The sequence below is a fragment of the Xenopus laevis genome, chromosome 3L, assembly GCF_017654675.1.
Source record: "Xenopus laevis strain J_2021 chromosome 3L, Xenopus_laevis_v10.1, whole genome shotgun sequence".
Classification (NCBI taxonomy): Eukaryota; Metazoa; Chordata; class Amphibia; order Anura; family Pipidae; genus Xenopus; species Xenopus laevis.
Window position 1 is genome coordinate 25,066,541 of NC_054375.1, and position 21,244 is coordinate 25,087,784.

At 40.0% G+C, this 21,244-nt stretch overlaps 1 long non-coding RNA gene across 1 annotated transcript; it reads right to left on the minus strand.

Moving 5' to 3' along the window:
• Positions 1-782: 782 nt before the first annotated feature.
• On the minus strand, positions 783-11,713 carry LOC121401107. The gene is made up of 5 exons (XR_005966134.1): positions 11,672-11,713; positions 8,973-9,053; positions 5,543-5,635; positions 1,285-1,554; positions 783-984 (listed from the first exon to the last, which is right to left on the minus strand). It is a non-coding gene; the product is annotated as an uncharacterized LOC121401107 (long non-coding RNA).
• Positions 11,714-21,244: the final 9,531 nt, after the last annotated feature.

The window sequence follows — 21,244 nt, forward strand, 5'->3', positions numbered from 1 at the left end:
AAAAGGGTACAGGGAATGTCTCTCCATGGCAGTGTCTCCACCTAGTGGGATCCAGGGATGCACTGATGGGTGGCCCCACAAGAAAACAAATGATTAATCCCACTGTTGCAGTAAAACAAATAGAACTTTATATAACTGGCAGAGAAGAAAAGTGCAAATACATAGTATTAATCAATAACACAATTGCCCTGGGGAACCTGTGTGGCACAGTCCTCACCAGGCAAAGTCTCACACTTCACTCCTGTTTTATAAAGAGAGTCACAGTCCCTTTCCACAAGAGCTCTTACCTTTAAATTAACTTTTAGTATGATATAGAGAGCGATATTCTGAGACAATTTGCAATTGGTAATCTTTTTCCATTATTTGTGGTTTTTGAGTTATTACGTTTTTAATTCAGCATCTCTCCAGTTTGCCATTTCAGTAATCTGGTTACTAGGATCTAAATTTCCCTAGAAACCAGGCATTCATTTAAATAAGAGACTGAAATATGAATAAGGCCTGAACAGAAAGACAAGTAATAAAAAGTAGCAATAACGAAAAATGTGTCACCTTACAGAGCATTTATTCTTTAGATGGGGTCAGTGACCCCGATGTGAAAGCTGGAAAGTGTCAGACGAACAGGGCAGATAATTCAAAAACTATAAAAAATAAATGATATAGATTAGTTAAAAAGATGTTTAGAACTGATCATTGTAAAACATACTAAAAGTTAACTTAAAGGTGAACCACCCCTTTAACTTTCCCCAGATAGTGCTACCTGCCCAAATACCTCTCCTGTTGGACAGAGTAGTTGCTCCCACGTAGCAGGCACACAGACAACACACTTGTCTTCATCCAGGGAACACGCTGGAGTTTCAATATCTCCCTCAGTCAGACTCACCGGGAATCACACAGAGCTGGTACAGACATCCACAGTGTCTCCACATTCTCAATCCAAGCACATGAAGTTTGCTTTAATCTTCAGGGCACAGCTCCCAGCTCTATCTGCAGTGAGAATACAACAAACCTTCTTTATTTTTCAGGGCACAGCTCCCAGCACTATATGCAGTACGAGCACAACAAATCCCCCTTTACTGGAATCAAGGGCCACGTTCCCCTTTTGAGCGTGCACAAGTGTGCGTGTCCATGTGCAATAACAGTGGGGAGGGCAGGGAGAGCAGCGGAGGGGAAGGGCAGAGGATAAAGGTAGGGGAGAGTGACAGTCGGGAAGAGAGGGAGGTGAGTACAACAGAGGGAGAACGATACCCAGGACTAGGGGTAGGCAGAAGACCATTTAACAGGTACCTGCCCAGTGCCCTGTTGCCTGTCTTGTGGGCAGGGGTGGAACTACAGAAGAAGCAGACCCTGCAGCTGCAGAGGGCCCCAAACGTTAAGAGCAATTTCAACATATATTGGTAAAACAAGACAACCGCTGGATATGTTGGGTGCAATAAAATTAATTTGCTGTTGTGCCCAGTAACATCCACTGCATGTAGGGTTCTTTGGTGGACACACTTCCCAATCCTTGGGGATGCATATTATATGGATGACTGTGTTTTGTGCTCTGCTTGTTACCTACGGAGACAAATGCAGAAATAACAGACTGTTTAGTTCATAAGCCATAACACTGTGCAGTTAAATCATTTCCCATATATTATATTTATTTATTACTTATAAGCCATTCCCCTTTATTCCCTACAGTTTTAATGGTTGCATTAAAGGGGGTGTAGAGACAACTGCTGATAACTGTGTGGGGTGCTGGGCATGTACCTCCTCTGCTTGCGCTCCCCTAGTTCAGGTCTGAAATGTTGGCAGTTTCAACAATTCCCTGCACTCTTTGGGTTCAGCATTTGGGTGGAGCAATATTGTAAGAGAGCAATCATCACTAGTTTATAGGGGTCATTGACTGTGAGCACTAAGTGAGCCTCTTAGGACATACCATAGGGCAGGTGGTAAGAAGAGAGCTTCATTTTGATCTGGTTATTAGTTTCTTTTAATTACTTTTTATTACTCACCTTTCTATTCAGGTCCTCTCCTGTTTATATACCAGTCTCTCATCCAAGTCAATGCATGGATGCTAGGGTCATGTGGATCCTAGCAACCAGATTGCTGAACTTACAAACTGGAGAGCTCCTGCATAAATAACTCAAAAAACACAAATAATCAAAAATAAAAACCAATTGCAAATTGTCTCAGAGTGTCACTCTCTACATCATGCTAAAAGTTAATTCAAGGGTGAACAACCACTGAAACAGTACCTTATATTTGATCCTAACTGAGAGGAAGGCAAATTTCCCAACAACCATGCATTGATTTAAATAAGAGACTGGAATATGAATAGGAGAGGCCTGAATAGAAAGATGAGCAATAAAAAGTAGCAATGACAATACATGTGTAGCCTTACAGAGCATTTGCTTTTAGATGGGATCAGTTTAAAAAACATAAATAATGAAGACCAATTGCAAACTGGTTTAGACTTGGCCATTTTATAACATACTAAATGTTAACTCAAAGCAGAACCACCCCTTTAAGGGTATAAGTGGCTTGGATATTTTTACATCCCAGGTGCATGACTTTACATTTATCAACATTGAATCTCATTTGCCACTTAGCTGCCCAGATTGACAGTTGGTCAAGATCCTGTTGCAAGGATGCTACATCCTCGATGGAATTAATTGGGCTGGATAGTTTTGTGTCATCTGCAAACACTGATACATTACTTACAATACCCTCCCCTAAGTCATTAATGAACAAGTTAAATAAAAGTGGACCCAATACCGAGCCCTGAGGGACGAGGGACAAAGGGTAACTGTCTGAGTAAATCATACCTGAACCTCAGGGTCTGTTTTGATGATGTGATTTACCCAGTGAGTATGATGCATCTAATTCAGGTAGAGGTGGAATCCTAGAAACTTCTCTTATTAGTGTTACAAAGGAGAGAAGAGATTTTGGGGGCATGAACGTCAGCAGCTTGAGAGTTGATTAAATATGCTGACAGCTACTCCTTTTATATAAGGATAAACAATTAAAGGGTACAGTGCTGAAGCATTTTTAGAAGGCAGTTCTTATCTACGCAATATACTGTCGTGACCTGTTTAATAGAGTCTCATAAAAGCATTAGATCTGACAAGTGCCAAGCCTCATGCTGTTCAGTGGGTAATCGTGTGCTGTCCGTAAATGTGACCCAATGGCCAAATCCAGACCATGGCCAAAGTCAGCATTATAGTGTTTATTTGAAAAAAATCCCCTCCATTCACACAATGAAAACATTTCAGACACAGGTTCTGACAAATAGAAATGATCCTGTACTAAATGTGTATGTACAGAAAATAATCCCAGCATGGACTTCTATCAAAACAAGGTCTGAATGAATGGTCTTAATCTATTATTTTAGTGATTTATATTCTGTGCAGCAATGGCTAATGTATAATTTGAGTGTGATATACTTCACTCTTTGTATAAAACATGCCATGGTTTTCTAGGCTTGACTTTGGTGATGTGCCCCCCTACTGTTGCAACGACCCATCTCTAGACTTGAGTTCATGAAAATAGCTCACAGAAGATTCCCAAATTCAGTTAAATATCCCCAGTTTTATGGTGTTGAATTGTGTCAATGTATTTTAAGCAGGAATAGTCCATACCTACCAACATTTTGGTAATAAAAAGGTGGGCCAAAAAGAGTCGCCGCGAATAGCGCAGTGGATTTTTTTAACCACACTCTAATAACCATGATCAATTTTAAAAATTTGGCACGTTATGAAAGGTTGAACACATTTCTGTGTTTTTTTCAGTTATTACAGTTTTGCTAATAAACATGAATTACCCTTTAAGATGTGAGTCTAACTTGTCCCAAGAGACCTGTTAATCTTAAAATTAACAGGGGCAGATTGAGCTGTCAAAAGAGGGACTGTCCCACTCAAAATGGGACAGTTGGGAGGTCTGTGGGGAATTATGGGAATTGTAGTTCACAAGAAGAAGATTACTGGATGCAGGATATTTAAGCCTGGATCTGCATGAACATCACAAAGCAGAGAGACCAACCTGGATCTGAAGGTTTCTGGCAGTGTCTAAAGCAGGCATGCCCCACCCCTGGCTCTGCCGCTTCTGCCCCAATCACCACCCCCATTCAGCTTTGGACTGGGGCTCACCGGGGCTGCTGCCTCAGCCACAAAACCCCCTTCCCTACCCAGCAGCTGCCTGATGTACATTTTTCTTATCACAGCTGCGATCAGGGCCAGAGAGGGAGGTCGGGGCAGTGGTTTCAGGCAGGAACGGGTCTGGGGACCCCGTGCCCCACCAGCTCAGTCTGACCCTGCCCCCAATTCGTCCGTGGCCTCCCCCTCCACAGTGCTCCCTGCTCTAGCTAGAAATCAGAGGATAATGATTATATTCATTTCATTGGAGCAGGTAAGTTTTGGGTGCAAATTACTGACAGAAGGACCTATAACTGTTGATGACTGGGCGAACATACTGTAGCTCAGGATGACGCCAGGAAAGTAGGCCTGGGCCCATACCTCCCAACTGTCCCAGTTTTCCCAGGACAGTACCAATTTTGACAGCTCAACCCGCAGTCCCGGATTGTTACTGAAAAGTCCCGATATTCTCTTTGATCTCCTGCAGTGAACAGCTGGAAAAATATACAAAGTTTCTAAAACGTAATTGGCTTTTGGCAGAGAGGCCAGAATATGTGGCAGGTGCACTTAGATTCAATTAAACAATTTGATATAAGCAAAGAAATTGTAACAATTTAAGATAAGCAGGTCTCTTGGGGAACTGACTTGCAGCTTAAAGGGCAATTCACCTTCATTAGCAAAACTGTAATAACACATAAAACCACTGAAATGTGTTCAAACTTTCATAACCTGCCAAATTTAGTAAAGTGAACATGGAAATTGGGGGGTGTGTGACCACACATACTGCTACCGCTGTGATACATGTGACAAATCTTTGTGTCCATCTTTCTATTTCCAAAATGTTGGGAGGTATGTGAGCCTAAAGCAGCAGGTTTTTTTGGGGTGGTGTGCCACTTCTGTATTTTAAAAGTCCGGGGCTGTATCATTGGAGGAACATTATTATCTGTTATGTAACTTACACCATAAAAGCAGGGAACCACACTGGGAAATGGGTGGTAGATTCAAATGCCTGTCTTCTAATACAAGCTGTACCTGTCTGCCTGGGAAAGATACAGACCCCCAGAGGAATAAATGCAATAAAAATGGAGAGATGTCTACCAGCTATGGATCACTAGTTGAACAGAGGACATGCTGATGTCTTGGGTGCAGGACTTAAGATGGATAAGTAGTAGACCAGACAATGATACTTTCCAGGACATTATCAGCTGAGACGGCACAAGGACACACAGGAACATGCAGTTGCCACTCCTAGAAGTTCTAAATAGCCTTTTGAGAGTAATTTGTTTTCCTACTTCAAATGGAACCTCTGAGTTTTGGCTTCATGCTCATTTTTATCCTTTTTTAATCATTTTAATCGCACTGCATTAATAAAATTGCAAGGGCTTGCCCTGCTGACTAAACTCCTGTGTGCCGGTGATCCTTCTACGTACCTTGGTTGGGCGGTTGCAGATTCCCCTACCAACAAGCACCAGGAAACTCTGTTGGGGTTTGTGAGGTTTCTCCAAATTGGCTTCATTCTAATCCTGCCAACAAACATACAAGTTCTCCTTGTTTGTATAAAGCATCCCGTAAACTGTTGATGTATTTAATTTTAACATTTAAAATCTGATACCTTTAAGATTGTATCTATTTTCTGGTGGTATATTTAAATTCACTGACAATATATCATTTATTTTATGTAGCCTCAGGGGATTCAAAAAAATAAAATGAAACACTTGAGTGGAAAAACAAATTTGCATTATAAGTAGAGCTGACTTTCAGAATCCCTGAGGACAAAACCAACTCAACCACAAGATTCCAAAAAATTATTTTGTGGTGTGGATCCATTTCCTCAATGGTACAAAAGAGATGTAAACTGATATTGTGTTGCAAGTATGACACTACAGAGACCTAAGTGCAAAATAACAGTTACATAGTTAGTTAGGTTGAAAACAGACACACGTCCATCAAGTTCAACCCTTTAATTTTTTTTAACCTGCCTAACTGCCAGTTGATCCAGAGGAAGGCCCATCTGAAGCCTCTCCAATTTGCCTCAGAGGGGAAAAAAATCATTCCTGACTCCAAAATGGCAATCGGACCAGTCTCTGAATTAACTTGTACTCCATAACCCTGTATTCCCTCACTTGCTAAAAAGCCATCCAACCCCTTTTTAAAGCTATCTAATGTATCAGCCTGTACCACTGTATTAGCCCGTACCACTGATTCAGGGAGAGAATTCCACATCTTCATCACTCTCACTGTAAAAAACACCTTTCGAATATTTAGGCGGAATTTCTTTTCTTCTAATCAGAATGGGTGACCTTGTGTCAGCTGGAAAGACCTACTGGTAAATAAAGCATTAGATAGATTATTATCTGATCCCCTTATATAAAGTGCAATTCAAATACAAATGTATGCAGAACGCAGTGTTTCGTTGCCCAGAATTCCATCAGGCACTCACTAAGTAGTAAAAGCTGCATGTGATGCCCCCTCTAGCTGGGCACAAGTTCTGGGTCATAGTTTCAGAGTTGGCATGGTGTATGCCATTGAGAGAGCTGTCAATAATGCATTAACATAAGTTTTTTTGTTGCAAGCCAGTTTCATCCATGGTCACGACCCACTAGACCATGTGGTCCAGACAGGCAGTAGTTCCTGGGTTCTCTATGGACTATATAAACAATTGGGCGGAACAGGCGGAATGGAGGTATAAGCAGTCAATACTAGTAGCTGCAAGTTGCTAGGAAAATGTATGGAGCATCCAACAATCAAGCTTAAGGAAAAGTCAGTCTTATATATTTATACTTTGCTGTAAATTAAATTCTTTATTGTTCATATGGTCTCCAAGGGCATTTGCTCTTTCTGTTGCTGTGGACACAGTCATTCTGAAGTTGCAGGCCAATATGTTACATAAGAAGATGACTGATGTAGTGCTTGCAGGAATGATTCTCATCATCTACATGTGAAATTTAAGATTACAAGTCCTACTTTGGGGTGCTATAATCGGTTCTGGGAATATTTAAAGAGAACATTATACACAGACATTTTCACGTTTATGTTAGAAACTGAATTATTCCCATAAACAGTGTCAGGGGCATAGATTTGTGGGAGGAGGGGGTTATTCTTCCACTGTATAGAGCACTGGTAAGGTCCCATCTAGAATACACTGTACAGTTTACAGTTTAGGTCTCCAGTGCTCAAACAGGACATTATTGAATTAGAAAAGGGCAACTAAGCTGGTAAAAGGTATGGGAAATCTCAGCAATTAGGAAAGACTGGCCACATTGGGGTTGTTCAAACTGGAGAAGAGGTGCTTAAAGGGTGATATGATAACTATGTCTAAATATATAAGGGGATCGTCCAATAACATCTCTAATGATTTATTTACCAATAGGTCTTTCCAGCTGACACAGGGTCACCCATTCTGATTAGAAGAAAAAAGGTTCCAGCTAAATATGAGGAAGGTGTTTTTTACAGTGAGAGCTGTGAAGTTGGGGAATTCTCTCCCTGAGTCGTACTGGCTGATACATTAGATAGCTTTAAGAAGGGGTTGAATGACTTTTTAGCAAGTGAGGGAATAGAGGGTTATGGAAGATAGCTCATAGTACAAGTTGATCCAGGGACTGGTCCAATTGCCATCTTGGAGTCAGGGAGGAATTTTTTCCACCTCTGAGGCAAATTGGAGAGTCTTCAATTGTTTTTTTTTTGCCTTCCTTTGGATAAGCTAGCAGTTAGGCAGGTTATATATAGACTAAAAAGGTTGAGCTTGATGGACATGCATCTTACGTTGTTCCCATGTTACTATGCAGTGGCTCAAAGGAAAAGATGTAAAAGCATACTGTTTACTCATATGCACATCCCTATTTGCCAATACCGGTAATGGACCTGTTATCCAGAGTGGCCGGGACCTGGGGTTTTCCAGATAACGGCTCTTTCTGTAATTTGGGTCTCCCCACCTTAAAGGAACAGTAACACCAAAAAATGTAAGTGTGTTAAAGGAATGAAAATATCATGTACTGTTGCCCTGCACTGGTAAAACTGATCAGTTTGCTTCAGAAACACTACTATAGTTCATATAAACAAGCTGCTGTGGAGCAATGGCGGAAATTGAAAAACGGCTATATGGCACAGGTTAACTAATGGATAACAGATAACACCATTAGACAGACAGAGCTTAACTGCTATCTGCTGTGTAACTTGAGCTTTTTCTCCTTTGAATGGCTGCCCCCATTGCTACACAGCAGCTTATTTATATAAATAATAGTAGTGTTTCTTAAGCAAACGCACCAGTTTTAGCAGTGCAGGGCAACACTGCATTAGATTTTCATTACTTTAAAACACTTATTTTTTGACGTTACTGTTCCTTTAAGTCTAACAGATCATCATGTAAACATTAAATAAACCCAATAGGCTGGTTTTGCTTCCAATAAGGGTTAATTATATCTTAGTTTGGATTAAGGATGCACAGAATCCAGGATTCATTTCAGAATTCGGTAAAGACTCAGCCTTCTTTAGTAGAATTTGGATTTGGCTGAAACCAAGTGCCTGGCAAAACCAAATCTGTATCCAAAAAAATCACATGGCTTTTCGGCATACAAACAAGGAAGTCAAAAATGTTTTATAATGAAAATTTTATTGGGTTTTTAAACCCTACATAAAATAGAAGACACAAGAAAGGAAAAAAATGAATTTAACTGCACAGTGGACATGCAGTTCTCCATCCCCCTCCTTTCCCTAATTTACATATGCAAATTAGGCTTCTGATTCGGTTTGGTATTTGGCCATATCTTTCACAAAGGGTTAGGAATTTGGCTGAATCCTAAAATAGTGGACTCAGTGCATCCCTAGTTTGTATCAATTACAAGCTATTGTATATGTTCTTACCTTTCTTTCTTTGTTCTGTTTCAGGGGACACACCTCATAATCTTTGTTGGAGATGCCACAAGACACTGGATGCACAGATGTCTGAAACATAGATTTAAAGAACACAATATATAATGGGGTAACAGGAAACATCCCACCATTGCATTTAAAAATAAGTTACATTTATTGCATTAGTATTGCAGTTTATTGATAAAATATTCACATAATATTTGGCACAGGTATGGGACCTGTTATCCAGAATGCTCAGGACCTGGGGGTTATTACCTTTTCATAATTTCCATACCTTAAGTCTACTTAAAAATCATTTAAACAATAAATGAATCCAATAGTATGATTTTGCCTTTATTGAGGATTAATGATATATTAGCTGGAATCAAGGACATGGTATTATTGTGTTATTACAGGGAAAAAGGAAATACCTTTTTAAAATTTGGATTATTTGATTAAAATGGAGTCCAAGGGAGACAGCCTTCCCTAAAGGGGATGTAAACATTGCTTTTCTAAAGGGACAATATACCCCAGCCAAAAGTTGCTCCTCAAAAAGCAGGGGCTCAACCTGAAAAAGTCCAAAAAATGCTGTTCTAATGGGAACAAATTTACCATAAAGGGATACTGTCATGGGAAAAAACATTTTTTTCAAAATGAATCAGTTAATAGTGCTGCTCCGCAGAATTTTGCAATGAAATCCATTTCTCAAAAGAGCAAACAGATTTTTTGATATTCAATTTTAAAATCTGACATGGGGCTAGATATATTGTCAATTTCCCAGCTGCCCCAAGCCATGTGACTTGTGCTCTGATAAACTTCAATCACTCTTTATTGCTGTACTGCAAGTTGGAGTGAAATCACCCCTCCCTTTTCCCCCCCAGCAGCCAAACAAAAGAACAATGGGAAGGTAACCAGATAACAAGATAACAGCTGCCTGATAGATCTAAGAACAACACTCAATAGTAAAAACCCATGTCTCACTGAGACACATTCAGCTACATTGAGAAGGAAAAACATCAGCCTGCCAGAAAGCATTTCTCTCCTAAAGTGCAGGCACAAGTCACATGACATGGGGCAGCTGGGAAATTGACAATATGTCTAGCCCCATGTCAGATTTCAAAATTGAATATAAATAAATCTGTTTGCTCTTTTGAGAAATGGATTTCAGTGCAGAATTCTGCTGGAGTAGCACTATTAACTGATGCGTTTTGAAAAAAACATGTTTTCCGATGACAGGATCCCTTTAACTCCAAAATTGCTTCAGCTTTGCCGACATCGCAACACTTCGCCAGGAGTAGATTCGCGAAGACGACACTAATTTGCGAAATTCCGAAGTTGGGTTCAGGGCGCAAACGCTTGCAAATTTGCGCTAGCGTTACTGCGGCAAGCAAAGCGAAGTTACGCTAGCGTTGGCTAATTTGCATACGGTGGGAAATTAAAGTTAAACAGACGTTGCAGCCAATACACTAATTTGCGAAAATCCGAAGTTGGGTTCAGGGCGCCGAAAGTTGCACTAGCGTTACTGTGGCAAGCAAAGCGAAATTAAGCTAGCGTTGACTAATTTGCATACAGCGGGAAGTTAAACAGACTTATATGTCGCAGCCAATACATTAGACTACACAAGCCCAGGGAACCTTAATAAAATAAAATAGAGTTGTTATATTGCCCTACACATGAGCTCAGTGTATAGTTTATGTGCCATATGTTAGGGAATGTAGGGGGGAAGCTGGGTATCCCAAAATAAAATTACAATATTTTGCAGCCTATTACCCTGTAAAAAGTAAAAGACGCCAGCGTTTTTTGGGACTAAGACTTTTTGACCAGGTCCTATCTACTCTATTGCACTTCGCCTGGTCTGAGCTGACGAAGGCAAGTCTGGCGCAATTGGTAACTTTCAGTCAAATCCCAATCTTAGTGAATTAACGTAGTTACACTCATTCGTCAGAGCGCAACTTCGCCTGGCATTAGGGTGTGAAGTACCGCTTAGTCACTTTGCCCTTTAGTAAATTTCCCCCAATGAGTGTCTGCGAACAGATTGGAGTGTCCTAACTGTACAACAGTTGTAGGAATATTTTATTTCTACTTTAGAGGTATTTTTCTGGTGACATGACAGACAGATTGTATCACAGTTTTATTCAAATAAATAGGAAATTAAAATCTTCCCTTTCATGAGTTTGGTTTTATTGCTGTTAATACTGAGGGAACTCCGGCTGTTCCATCATTTGCTAGAGAATTCTAATCCAAATAATGTTGGGGGAATGCCTTATTTAGTAAAACAGCACCAAACTGTGCTAAAAATGACTTGTTTTTAGCTGCCCTGGGCACTGATACAGCTTGTACGACTCTTTGTTATGTTCCCATGGGACTTGAGATGCAAGTCTGTGCCTAGTGCCAATAATAAAGACATTTTAAATGCAGTTTGGGGATCTGTGCTGTTACATAGTGTACTGGAAAGGTCCAGTGTGTGGTAAACTTAACCCTCATCAGTCTACTCTAGTAGGGGGCATATTTATTAACATTGGAGCCAAATATAACCAGTGATGTTGCCCATAGCAACCAATTAGATCTTTGCTTTTGTTTTGGAACTTGTAGGTGACTGTTCAAAGCTAATGGCTAATTGGTTGCTATGGGCAACATCACTGGTGGTGTTTGTCTCCAATGTTAATAAATACACCCTAAGTGTGAGCAGTGTAAAGGGATGGTTAAGTTACCTGTTATAGAATGGTTAATTCTAAGCAACTATTCAATTGGCCAAATTTGATTTTTCAATTATTTGCCTTCTTCTGACTCATTCCAGCATTCAAATGTAGGTCACTGACCCCATCTATAAAACAAATGCTCTGTAAGGTTACACATGTATTATTATTGCTACTGTTTATTACTCATCTTTCTACTCAGGCCTCTCCTTTTCATATTCCAGTCTCAAATCAATGCATGGTTGCTATGATAATTTGGACCCTAGCAACCAGATGGCTGGAATAGAAGGCTGGAAAGCTGCTGAATAAAAAGCTAAATAACTCAAAAAGCACAAATAAAAACACAAATGAAAACCAGTTGCAAATTGTCTCAGAATATTGCTCTCTACATCATACTCAAAGTTTATTTAGAGATGAACCACCCCTTTAAAATGTTGTGCCTTATGTATAATTTCCCCAGACTCTGCGATTGGCACAGAATCTGGCCTCTGTTTCTTGGGTTCTGCAAAGTTGCAGTATTTAGGTTGAAGGGGTGTGTGTTAATTATTTCCCTTCAAAAACCCCCATCTAATGAACAGTGTGTTGTTCTGCTGCAAACTTGTCTTGCTGAGCCCTTGCTGGAATTGTAACGCTAGGTGCTGTGACAGATTTATTGATTAGAAGAGGTGCTCCTTTAGTACAATAGATCCAGAACTACAATAAATTGACAGTACACCTCTGGTAAGGCATCTCTGCAATATATTAACTGGGAAAGATTTCATTATGGAATGTCTTTAAAAATCCTGCTAAATAAATATTCATAGTAACATAGTAAGTTAGGCTGAAAAAAAGACACACGTCCATCAAGTTCAACCTTAAGTCTGTATACATGTCAATATATTCCCCTTGTAAGCGAAGAAAATCAAAAGCTATCAGTCAAGATAAAATAGAGATGGAAAAGGTTATTGCAGTAAGGAGTAAAACAAAGTTTTAAGTGGGGTCCTGTATTGGGTTCACATTTCTTAAAAGGGGTGGTTCACCTTTAAGTTAACTGTTATAGAATGGCTAATTTCTGCTACTTTATTTTTCATAGTTAATGAAAATTTGTCTTTTTTCTGACATCTGAAAAACAAATGCTCTGTAGGGCTAGTGATGTGAGGGTCAGGTAAAACTCGACCCACACCCGACACTAACCTGCAAAATTTTGGCATTGTAGGACCTGCTCCTAATCTGTACCCACGTCTTCTCATTCTACTATGCTACTTCTGTCTGCGCCTCTGGATAAAAGGCAGGGAATCTTCAGGAGCAGAAGAGGAGTGTACTTCCTTAACCCTAACCTGCAATAGTTGGTCAAATTTCAACCCACCCAACTGGAGTCAAATCCACGGGTCACTGTGGATTTTGGGTCAACACGCACATCACTACTGGACAGGACTGGACTTGGAGTAAAAAGCAGCCTGGGCAAAAAAATCAAAGCAGCCCAGGCTTGGCCAGAGAAGAGGCACTTATGGGTTGATATGATAACTATGTATAAATATATAAGGGGATCATATAATAATAATATAATAAGGGGTTGGATGGCTGTTTAGCAAGTGAGGGAATAGAGGGTTATGGAAGATAGCTCATAGTACAAGTTGATCCAGCCCAGGGACTGGTCCCATTGTCATTTAGCAAGTAAGGAAGTATAGGGTTATTGAAGATAGCTCTAACTATGAGTTCAGTTAAGAGACTAGAACAAGGGTAAAGGTGAGCAAAGGTCCAGGACTGGATAGTATTCATCCCAGGGTAATAAACAAGTTTAGCTCCTTGTTTGCCCAAACTCTTTACTTGTGGTGGTAGATTGGTGGTCCCTACACCGATGAGGGTGTTGCATGGGGAATTCAAACCATACACAATTTCTCATTGGTGAAGAACAGCACTGCTCTCGCTCACTAGCCCTGCTCTCTTACACTCCTGGGGTGAACTATCACAGGAACTATCCTGTTACTTGCTAAGCCTCATTCATGGGTTCCTTTCACCCTGGTTTCCCATAGGAATTACCTTAGGGCTTGGTCTTGGACTCCTGCACTGATGTTTACATTCACTCCAGGTCCTCCTATAGTGGAGTGAATACCTGTTCCTTCATTTGCCTTCGCTTTTATACACTAGGAACAGGAACTGGCAAGTTATCCTTGGGTCAAAGGGGAATATTAAAGTAATTAAAGGTGCCACATTTACAAAGGTCTAATCACCTATAGCAACCAATCAGCAGGTAGCATTTAATGGACACCTTTTTAAAAGCAAACTGGTTGCTACAGGTCACCACACTTGTGCAAACTTTGTGCCTTTTGTTACATATGGGGGTTATTGTGCAGCATTCTTATGGTTGTTAGACAATAGCTCCCAATATGCCTGGAGAATCTTGAAAGTTATAGTCCAGCCAGTCATGCCAATCTGAAAGAATAAAGTATGTAGACACTGAAATAATATATTATTATTGTCAAACACACACCATATTATAATAAATTGAACCTACTTATTGCATCAGACTATGCAGTTTTGTGTAGCTTCTTAGCATTTTAAAGGAAAACTATACTCCTCAAACAATGTCTCTATAAAAGTATATTACATAAACAGCTATATGTAAAACCCTGCTTCATGTAAATAAACCATTTTCCTAATTCTTAATTAAATAATTCCTAAACTTTTTTAGTAGTATGTGCCATTGGGTAATCATAAATAGAAAACTGCCATATTAAAAAATAAGGGCCGCCCCCTGGCATTGTATGATTCATGGTGCACACAAAACAAACTATACATGTTAGGTCACATGAGCCAATTATTAGACAGAGTTCTTTCATTTGCTGCCACACTTCTTCCTGTTTACAGTTGTAGTATTTCTGGTCAGGTGATCTCTGAGGCAGCACACAGACCATCACAAAATGGTGCTTCAAGGCAAAATATGTAAAAGGGCAATATTTACTTAAAGGAGAAGGAAAGGCTGGTGCACTTGGGTTGCCAAATAGTAGGCACCCCCAAGTGATTGTATTGACTTGTATCTGAAACCCCGGGCCGGTGCTCCTATCAGCAGAAAACTGCACCGGCCCGGAGTTATACCAGTGAGCACCACGGAGCGATCCACTTCCGTCTTCTTCTTTCTTCAAATTTCCTGGGGCAAACGCATTTGCAGTTGAACGAAATAGCCAACTTTTTATTTAAAGTTCGGCTTTTTGCTCTACTGCGCATGAGCAGCCGCGCGAAGAAGGAGGATGACGAAAGAAGATCGCTCCATGGAGAGAGACAGTACAAAGTCACTTATTTATGGGCACACATTGATAGAAGTTCAGTAACTTTTTTTATTATCAGCTGTTCCCTCTTATTCTAGCCCAGCATTTGAAGGTCCTAAGGCCTGAACTCCATGGACCGATGTCTTCAGATCTGATGCACTGAGAGGAAACGCAGACGACCAGTCGGAAGCGCCAAATATAATGTAAGTTTATAGAAACATCGCACCTACAAACTACATACAACACGACTGTCGGGTGAAGAGGCATCATGTGGCGTTCTGAAAGTTGTGTTGTGTTGGATGCATGTAGTTGTAGGTGTGGTGTAGGCGTAGGTGGCTTCTCAGTGTGTCGGATTGGGAAGACATTGCGCTGTGAGTTTGGTCGAGGATTTATTTAGCAGCCCACTGTGTGCGTGGTTCTCTTTCCTGCTCACTTCCTTGATTTACATATGCAAATTGGGGTTCGGATTTAGTTCTGTATTCGCCCAAATCTTTCACAAATGATTTGTGATTCCACCAAATCCTAAAATAGTGTATTTGGTGCATCCATATAATAGTGTGTTTGCTACCTACCATTGTACAACTGAATTTAGAGGTGACATATACCTTTCATAGCATTGTTGCACCACCAAAATGTTGCAGAACTCCCAGCATACTTCTTGCTGACAGCCAATGACACTCTCGCGAGGAATGTATGGATGAATGTATGTAATGACCCACATATAGAAAATTTAAAGTCCCTTTGACAGCTATGAAATTACGAGTTACCATATTGACTAACCAAGGTATGGCTGCTCTGCTACAACCTGTATTAGCCAATCAGATGTTGCTTGCACTATTGCAAATAGTCAAATAATAAAAATCTGTATTATACTGCAGCAAACTGCAGATGCTAGCTTGTGGCTCCATCTACAGACCTAAACCATTATTGACCATTATAGTTTACATATAGCATTCAAGATGATTGTATTTCATCTCAACAGCAGGATAGGCCTAATTCATAATTCTTGATCAAATCAATATAGAATGGAAAAAACAAACACAAACAAATTAAGCCTCTCCTATACAGTATTAGATAAACTTAAAGTGATACAGACACTGTGTAGATACTTGGCTATGCTGCACTTAAGAGTAGCAGGAGCATAGTAATAGGGGCTAAAACCACTCAAGTGCTGTACCCCCCACATCAGAAGACTACTCGATCTATAGGGAAATGAGGAGAGCACTCTGCAAGCATATAAATGCTGCAGTTATCTGTTTATTAGTCGACTACTTGTACACGACATGAGTAGAAAGTAATGTGGGGAATAAACAATGTATCAAAATGATTTTGAACACGAATGATTATAAATGTTGCTACTATGTTACAATTGTGTGGAAAGGTTGAAGAATGGACACAAACACAGATACTCTGAACCTTTATTCAAAGATATCCACACACCTGTTTGATTAACTATTTACATATGGACTGAAAAGATGGACTTTTACACACACCTCCTTGGGATTTCACTGGTGAGGGGATAGTAGGGGTGTTTTAAGAAGCCGACACGTTCTGTTTGTTACACTTGATAAAGGGCATATAGGGCCAGAAACATTGTCGTGTACAAGTAGTCGACTAATAAAAGGATAACCACAGCATTTATATGCTTGCAGAGTGCTCTCCTCATTTCCCTATAAATCCAGTTATAGATATCAGGATATCTGTGACCTGATCGAGGAAAGTTGCACCCTTTTCCTGAACCAAGCGGGCGAGAGCGTTTTGGATAATATATTTCCTTGATACCAGAAGACTACTCCCCGAGTGCCTGCCCATGCTAGCCTACTCAATACGTGCATGTATGTTGCCTCATCTCATATCATGGCTGGGACACTTGCTTAGTAAATGCATGTACTCAGTATGGCCTCCAGTTCATCTTCTGATGTTACCGATTGTTTGGAGTACTCCCTTTATAAATAAAAGCAGAAAGACGTTCGGTACACCAGAAAATAAGCTGTTGGGTCACGGCAAGGAAGGATAAAGGGATTGGCAGAGAGTCAGATCTCCCACATGCCTGTGACCTGCTGGAGGAGTAATTGCTAGGTCCAAACCTGCCAAACAAGAGCATTACTACTTGGGATGTCTAATTTGAAAAACTAATGGAGCAAAAGAATCAATGTCAAGTATGACTGATGAGCCGGACAAAACTGGGGTTGGGATGTTTTTCTGGTTTTTGATCTAATGAGTAGTACAAGTATGGGGCCCTGTTATCCAGAATGCTTGGAACCTTGGGTTTTTTGGATAACAGATCTTTCTGTGATTTGGATCTTAATGCATTAAGTCTCTATAAACATGTAAACATTAATTACACCCAATAGGCTGGTTTTGCTTCCAATAAGATTAACATAATCTTAGTTGGGATCAAGTACATGCTACTGTTTTATTATAGAGTGAAAAGGGAAATCGTTTTCAAAAGTTTGGATTATTTGGATAAATGGAGTCTATGGGAGATGGCCTGGGTTTTTGGATAATGGATCCCATATTTGTAGTGTAAGTAGTGAAACCACTAAATTGGTACTTAGCACCAACAAAACAAAACGTTGCATTATCCCAAGCAATTGAGCCCTATATGGGTGACCAATGAAAATGCTATGTTGTTTCCATTGTCCCTAGACTGGGTGGGATGCCTGGAGCACTATCTGATATTTTTTATAAATCCTCAATATAATAAATAACTGCTGGTTACATGTCGTCACTTGGTGTTCACCTTTGAGGTTAAGTTTTTAGTATATTATGGAATATGAAATTCTAAACAACTTTTCAACTGGCCTTCAGTTTTCCTTTTTTATAATTTTACAGTATTTGCCTTCTTCTTCTGACATTTTTAGATTTCAAATTGGTGGTCACTGACTCCATCAAAAAACAAATTCTCTGTTAAAGCTACAGATTGTTATTGCTACTTTTTATTAATCATCTTTCTATTCAGGCCTCTCTTTATTCATATTCCAGTTTCTTATTCCAGTTTCTTACGGTTGCTAGGTCATTTTATCCCTAGCAACCAAATTGCTGAAATTGCAAACTGGAGAGCTACTGAATAAAAACCTAAATAACTCAAAAACAATATAAAAAAGGAAAACCAATTGCAGATGGTCTCAGAATATCATTTCTCATACTAACAGTTCATTTAAAGGCTCCATGTTCTTTGTTCCTGCATTTGGAGTTGGAAGCATTAAGTACAGTTTCCTAGGACTGAACAAGTCTGTCCTTCCTCCCTATTTTTTGATTTCCAGTGTAATATAATGTCCCCAAAACGGCACATAAATCTCTGTGTGTAATGGTGGCCATACTCAGGCAGATTTGGTGACCTAACCAAATGAGTAGATCTATAGGTGGTCATACACAATAAAGATCCACTCGTTTGGGGAGGTCCCAAACGGCAGGTGACATTGGGTTAATCCAAACGTTCGGCCCACGGGCCAAACTATCAGATTATACGAATGAAATGGGCGCCAACGGGTTGTAGGACCACATCAATATGGTCCTTGATTGCAAGAAATATCAAACCAGCCAGATTGATATCTGATTTTTGGCCTGATTTGAATCGTGAAGACCTGTCAGAAGCCCCCACACACAGACACATAAACTGCTGAATCAGTCTAAAGGACCAATATCAACAACTTTAATCTGCCTGTGTATGGCCACTCTTATAGTCTAAGGAAATTTTAAGATTAGAGCAAGACGGCTGACATACTGCTGGGAATCAGCACTCTCAATGGTCAATATCCTGAGACAATTTTCTATTGGTTTTAATTTGTTATTATTTGTGGTTTTGAGTTATTTAGCTTTTTATCCAGCAGCTCTCAAGTTTGCAATTTTAGGAACTGGTTTTATAGGGTCTAAATTACCCTAGCAATTACCCAATATAAAAGTGGCAATAATATTACAGACCAATTGCATTTTAGATGAGGTCAGTGACCCCACCATTTGAACACTGTAAAGGGTCAAAATAGCAAGCAAATAATATAATGAATAAAGTACTCACTATTGTAAAATATAAGGATGTTATTAGTTGCCAAGGAGTTCCATGATCATATAAAAGCACAAGGCTGACAGTGACTTTCTAATATCCTTATATTTGCAACGGGGGGTACTTTATTAATTAAAATACCCAAGTTTCAGTTTTATACAGATATAATTTACAGGATATTCACGGCTCTTGTGTATTATAAAGAATAATACAGAAATCAAATGATTCAAAAACCTAAAAAAACAAATGAAGGCCAATTGAAAAGTTGCGTAGAATTGACATTCTATAACATACTAAAAGTTAACTTAAATGTGAAACCACCCTTTAAGTCAATTTCTATAGTGCACTGGAGGCCTCAATGGGCAGCTTTATGTTCGGCTTTAGTGTCCCTAAACCATCCTGATCTGTTTATTAGAGGTGCAGTATAAGGAATCTATATCCCTAAAACTGTTTCTCCAACCCCTGACTGTCATGTGACTTTGCTGGCCAACTGAGTTTACGAATGATGCAAATTTAGCTGTGAATGTGCAAATTAGGGTGCTGACGCCTGTTTTTTCTGGTTGTTTGTTATGTTTGGTTGTTTTCACCCAGCATACATAGAGTTGCAGGTATAATTTAGTCCCTGTGTAAAATATATAATAAAGAAGTATAATGAAGTGAGTGTAGGACTGGCCAGACCAGGGATGACATTGACATATTTGGCCAGTTTGAATATACAGGTGTGGGATCCGATATCTGGAAACCGGTCATCCAGAAAGCTCCAAATTACAGGAAGGCAGTCTCCATTATATTAAAATAAGTCACATTTTAACAATGGTTTTTTTTTTTTTAGTAGAATTGAGGTATGGAGAGCCAAATAACGGAAAGACCGTTATTGACTGTATTGCAATATATGGACAAAGTAATCCCTGTTTTAATATATTGATAATTGGCTGAATGCAGAAGACCTTTAGGGGTAAATTTACTAAGCGGTGAAAATTCACAGTCATCGCAACACTTTTGCCAGGCGAAAATCGTCGGTCAGACAGCACTAAATTTACTAACATTTAAAATTTGCGTCCAGGGCGCCGAACGCTGGCTAATTTTCTGTAGCGTTATTTCGGCAAAGCGAGCAAATCCAAGTGCAACTTCGTTAGAGGTCTTCGTCAGGCTAATCTGCATACGGCGGGACATTTAAGTTGAATAGACGTATATATGTTGCAGCAAATACATTACACAAGTCCAGGGAACCTTAATTAATAGAGTTGTTATAATGCCCTACACATGAATCCACTGTAAAAGTTAATGTTCCATATGTTAGAAAATGTATGGAGGAATCTGGTTACCCAAAAGAATTTTTAAGGACTTTTTCAAGCAATAATTTAAAGTTTTTGTCTCTTGTGCAAATCATTCCAAACCTTAGTCTACCAGTGTGATTAAAGGGTACAGTGCTGAAGCACAAGTGTTTTATCATGGACCAGGCAAGTTGCATCCCTATAATAACATCCATTAAAACAAAACTATAAAAAATGCCTAATAAATACTCAGTACAACCTGCACCCGACCCTAACCTGCATCTCACCCCTCTCTGAACATTACTTCTGTGAGCTTCTGAAGACATTTTCCAAAGCAGAGGAGTAGTGTACTTCCCCAGTCAGTGCCCCCAACCAACCGAGACCCGCAGCAGGCACCCGAATTTCAAGCCCTTTCAGGTCAACCTGCACATCACTACAGGGAAGAGTGGAAAATGTTTTTGCATAACTGATCATTTCCATTTTAATCAGTAACATAACTAGCGTTGGGTGGGCCAGGGTGCGGACATGCAGCCAGGCCCCCCAACCCCCATCCATTCACAGTTTTATGGCTGGCTTCATCAGTGTGCAAGCTACTGGGGGCCCTGGTCCAATTGCACCCCCTGCTCCCCGGTAGTTCCGCCACCAATTTTAATGAAACTAAACTCCCCTTTGTAAGAAATGCAGTCCTTGTTTAGGAATATGAAGATGTGAAAATCCTTCAAGGGGAAACCGTGTGTAAAAAATTACAGTGTAATAAAAAATAGAAATATATGTAGTTTCTGAAGTGCAATGTACAGTCATTTTACATTTGGTTGGTATCTCACTTATTCAGTTATTTGGTGTGACACATGGATTGGCTATATTTGTACTACAGGAATATACAAATGTGTAGAGGTAACTATGGCCTACAGTCAGGGCCGCCATCAGGGGGGGACAAGGGGGAGAGTTGTAGGGGGCCCGAGGGTAAGGGGGGGCCGGCCAAACCACACTTACTTGATTAGCAGGGCCCCCCATCTTTCTGAGAGCTGTGACTTCGGGAAGGCATGGACATTTAATGCCCTAGCCA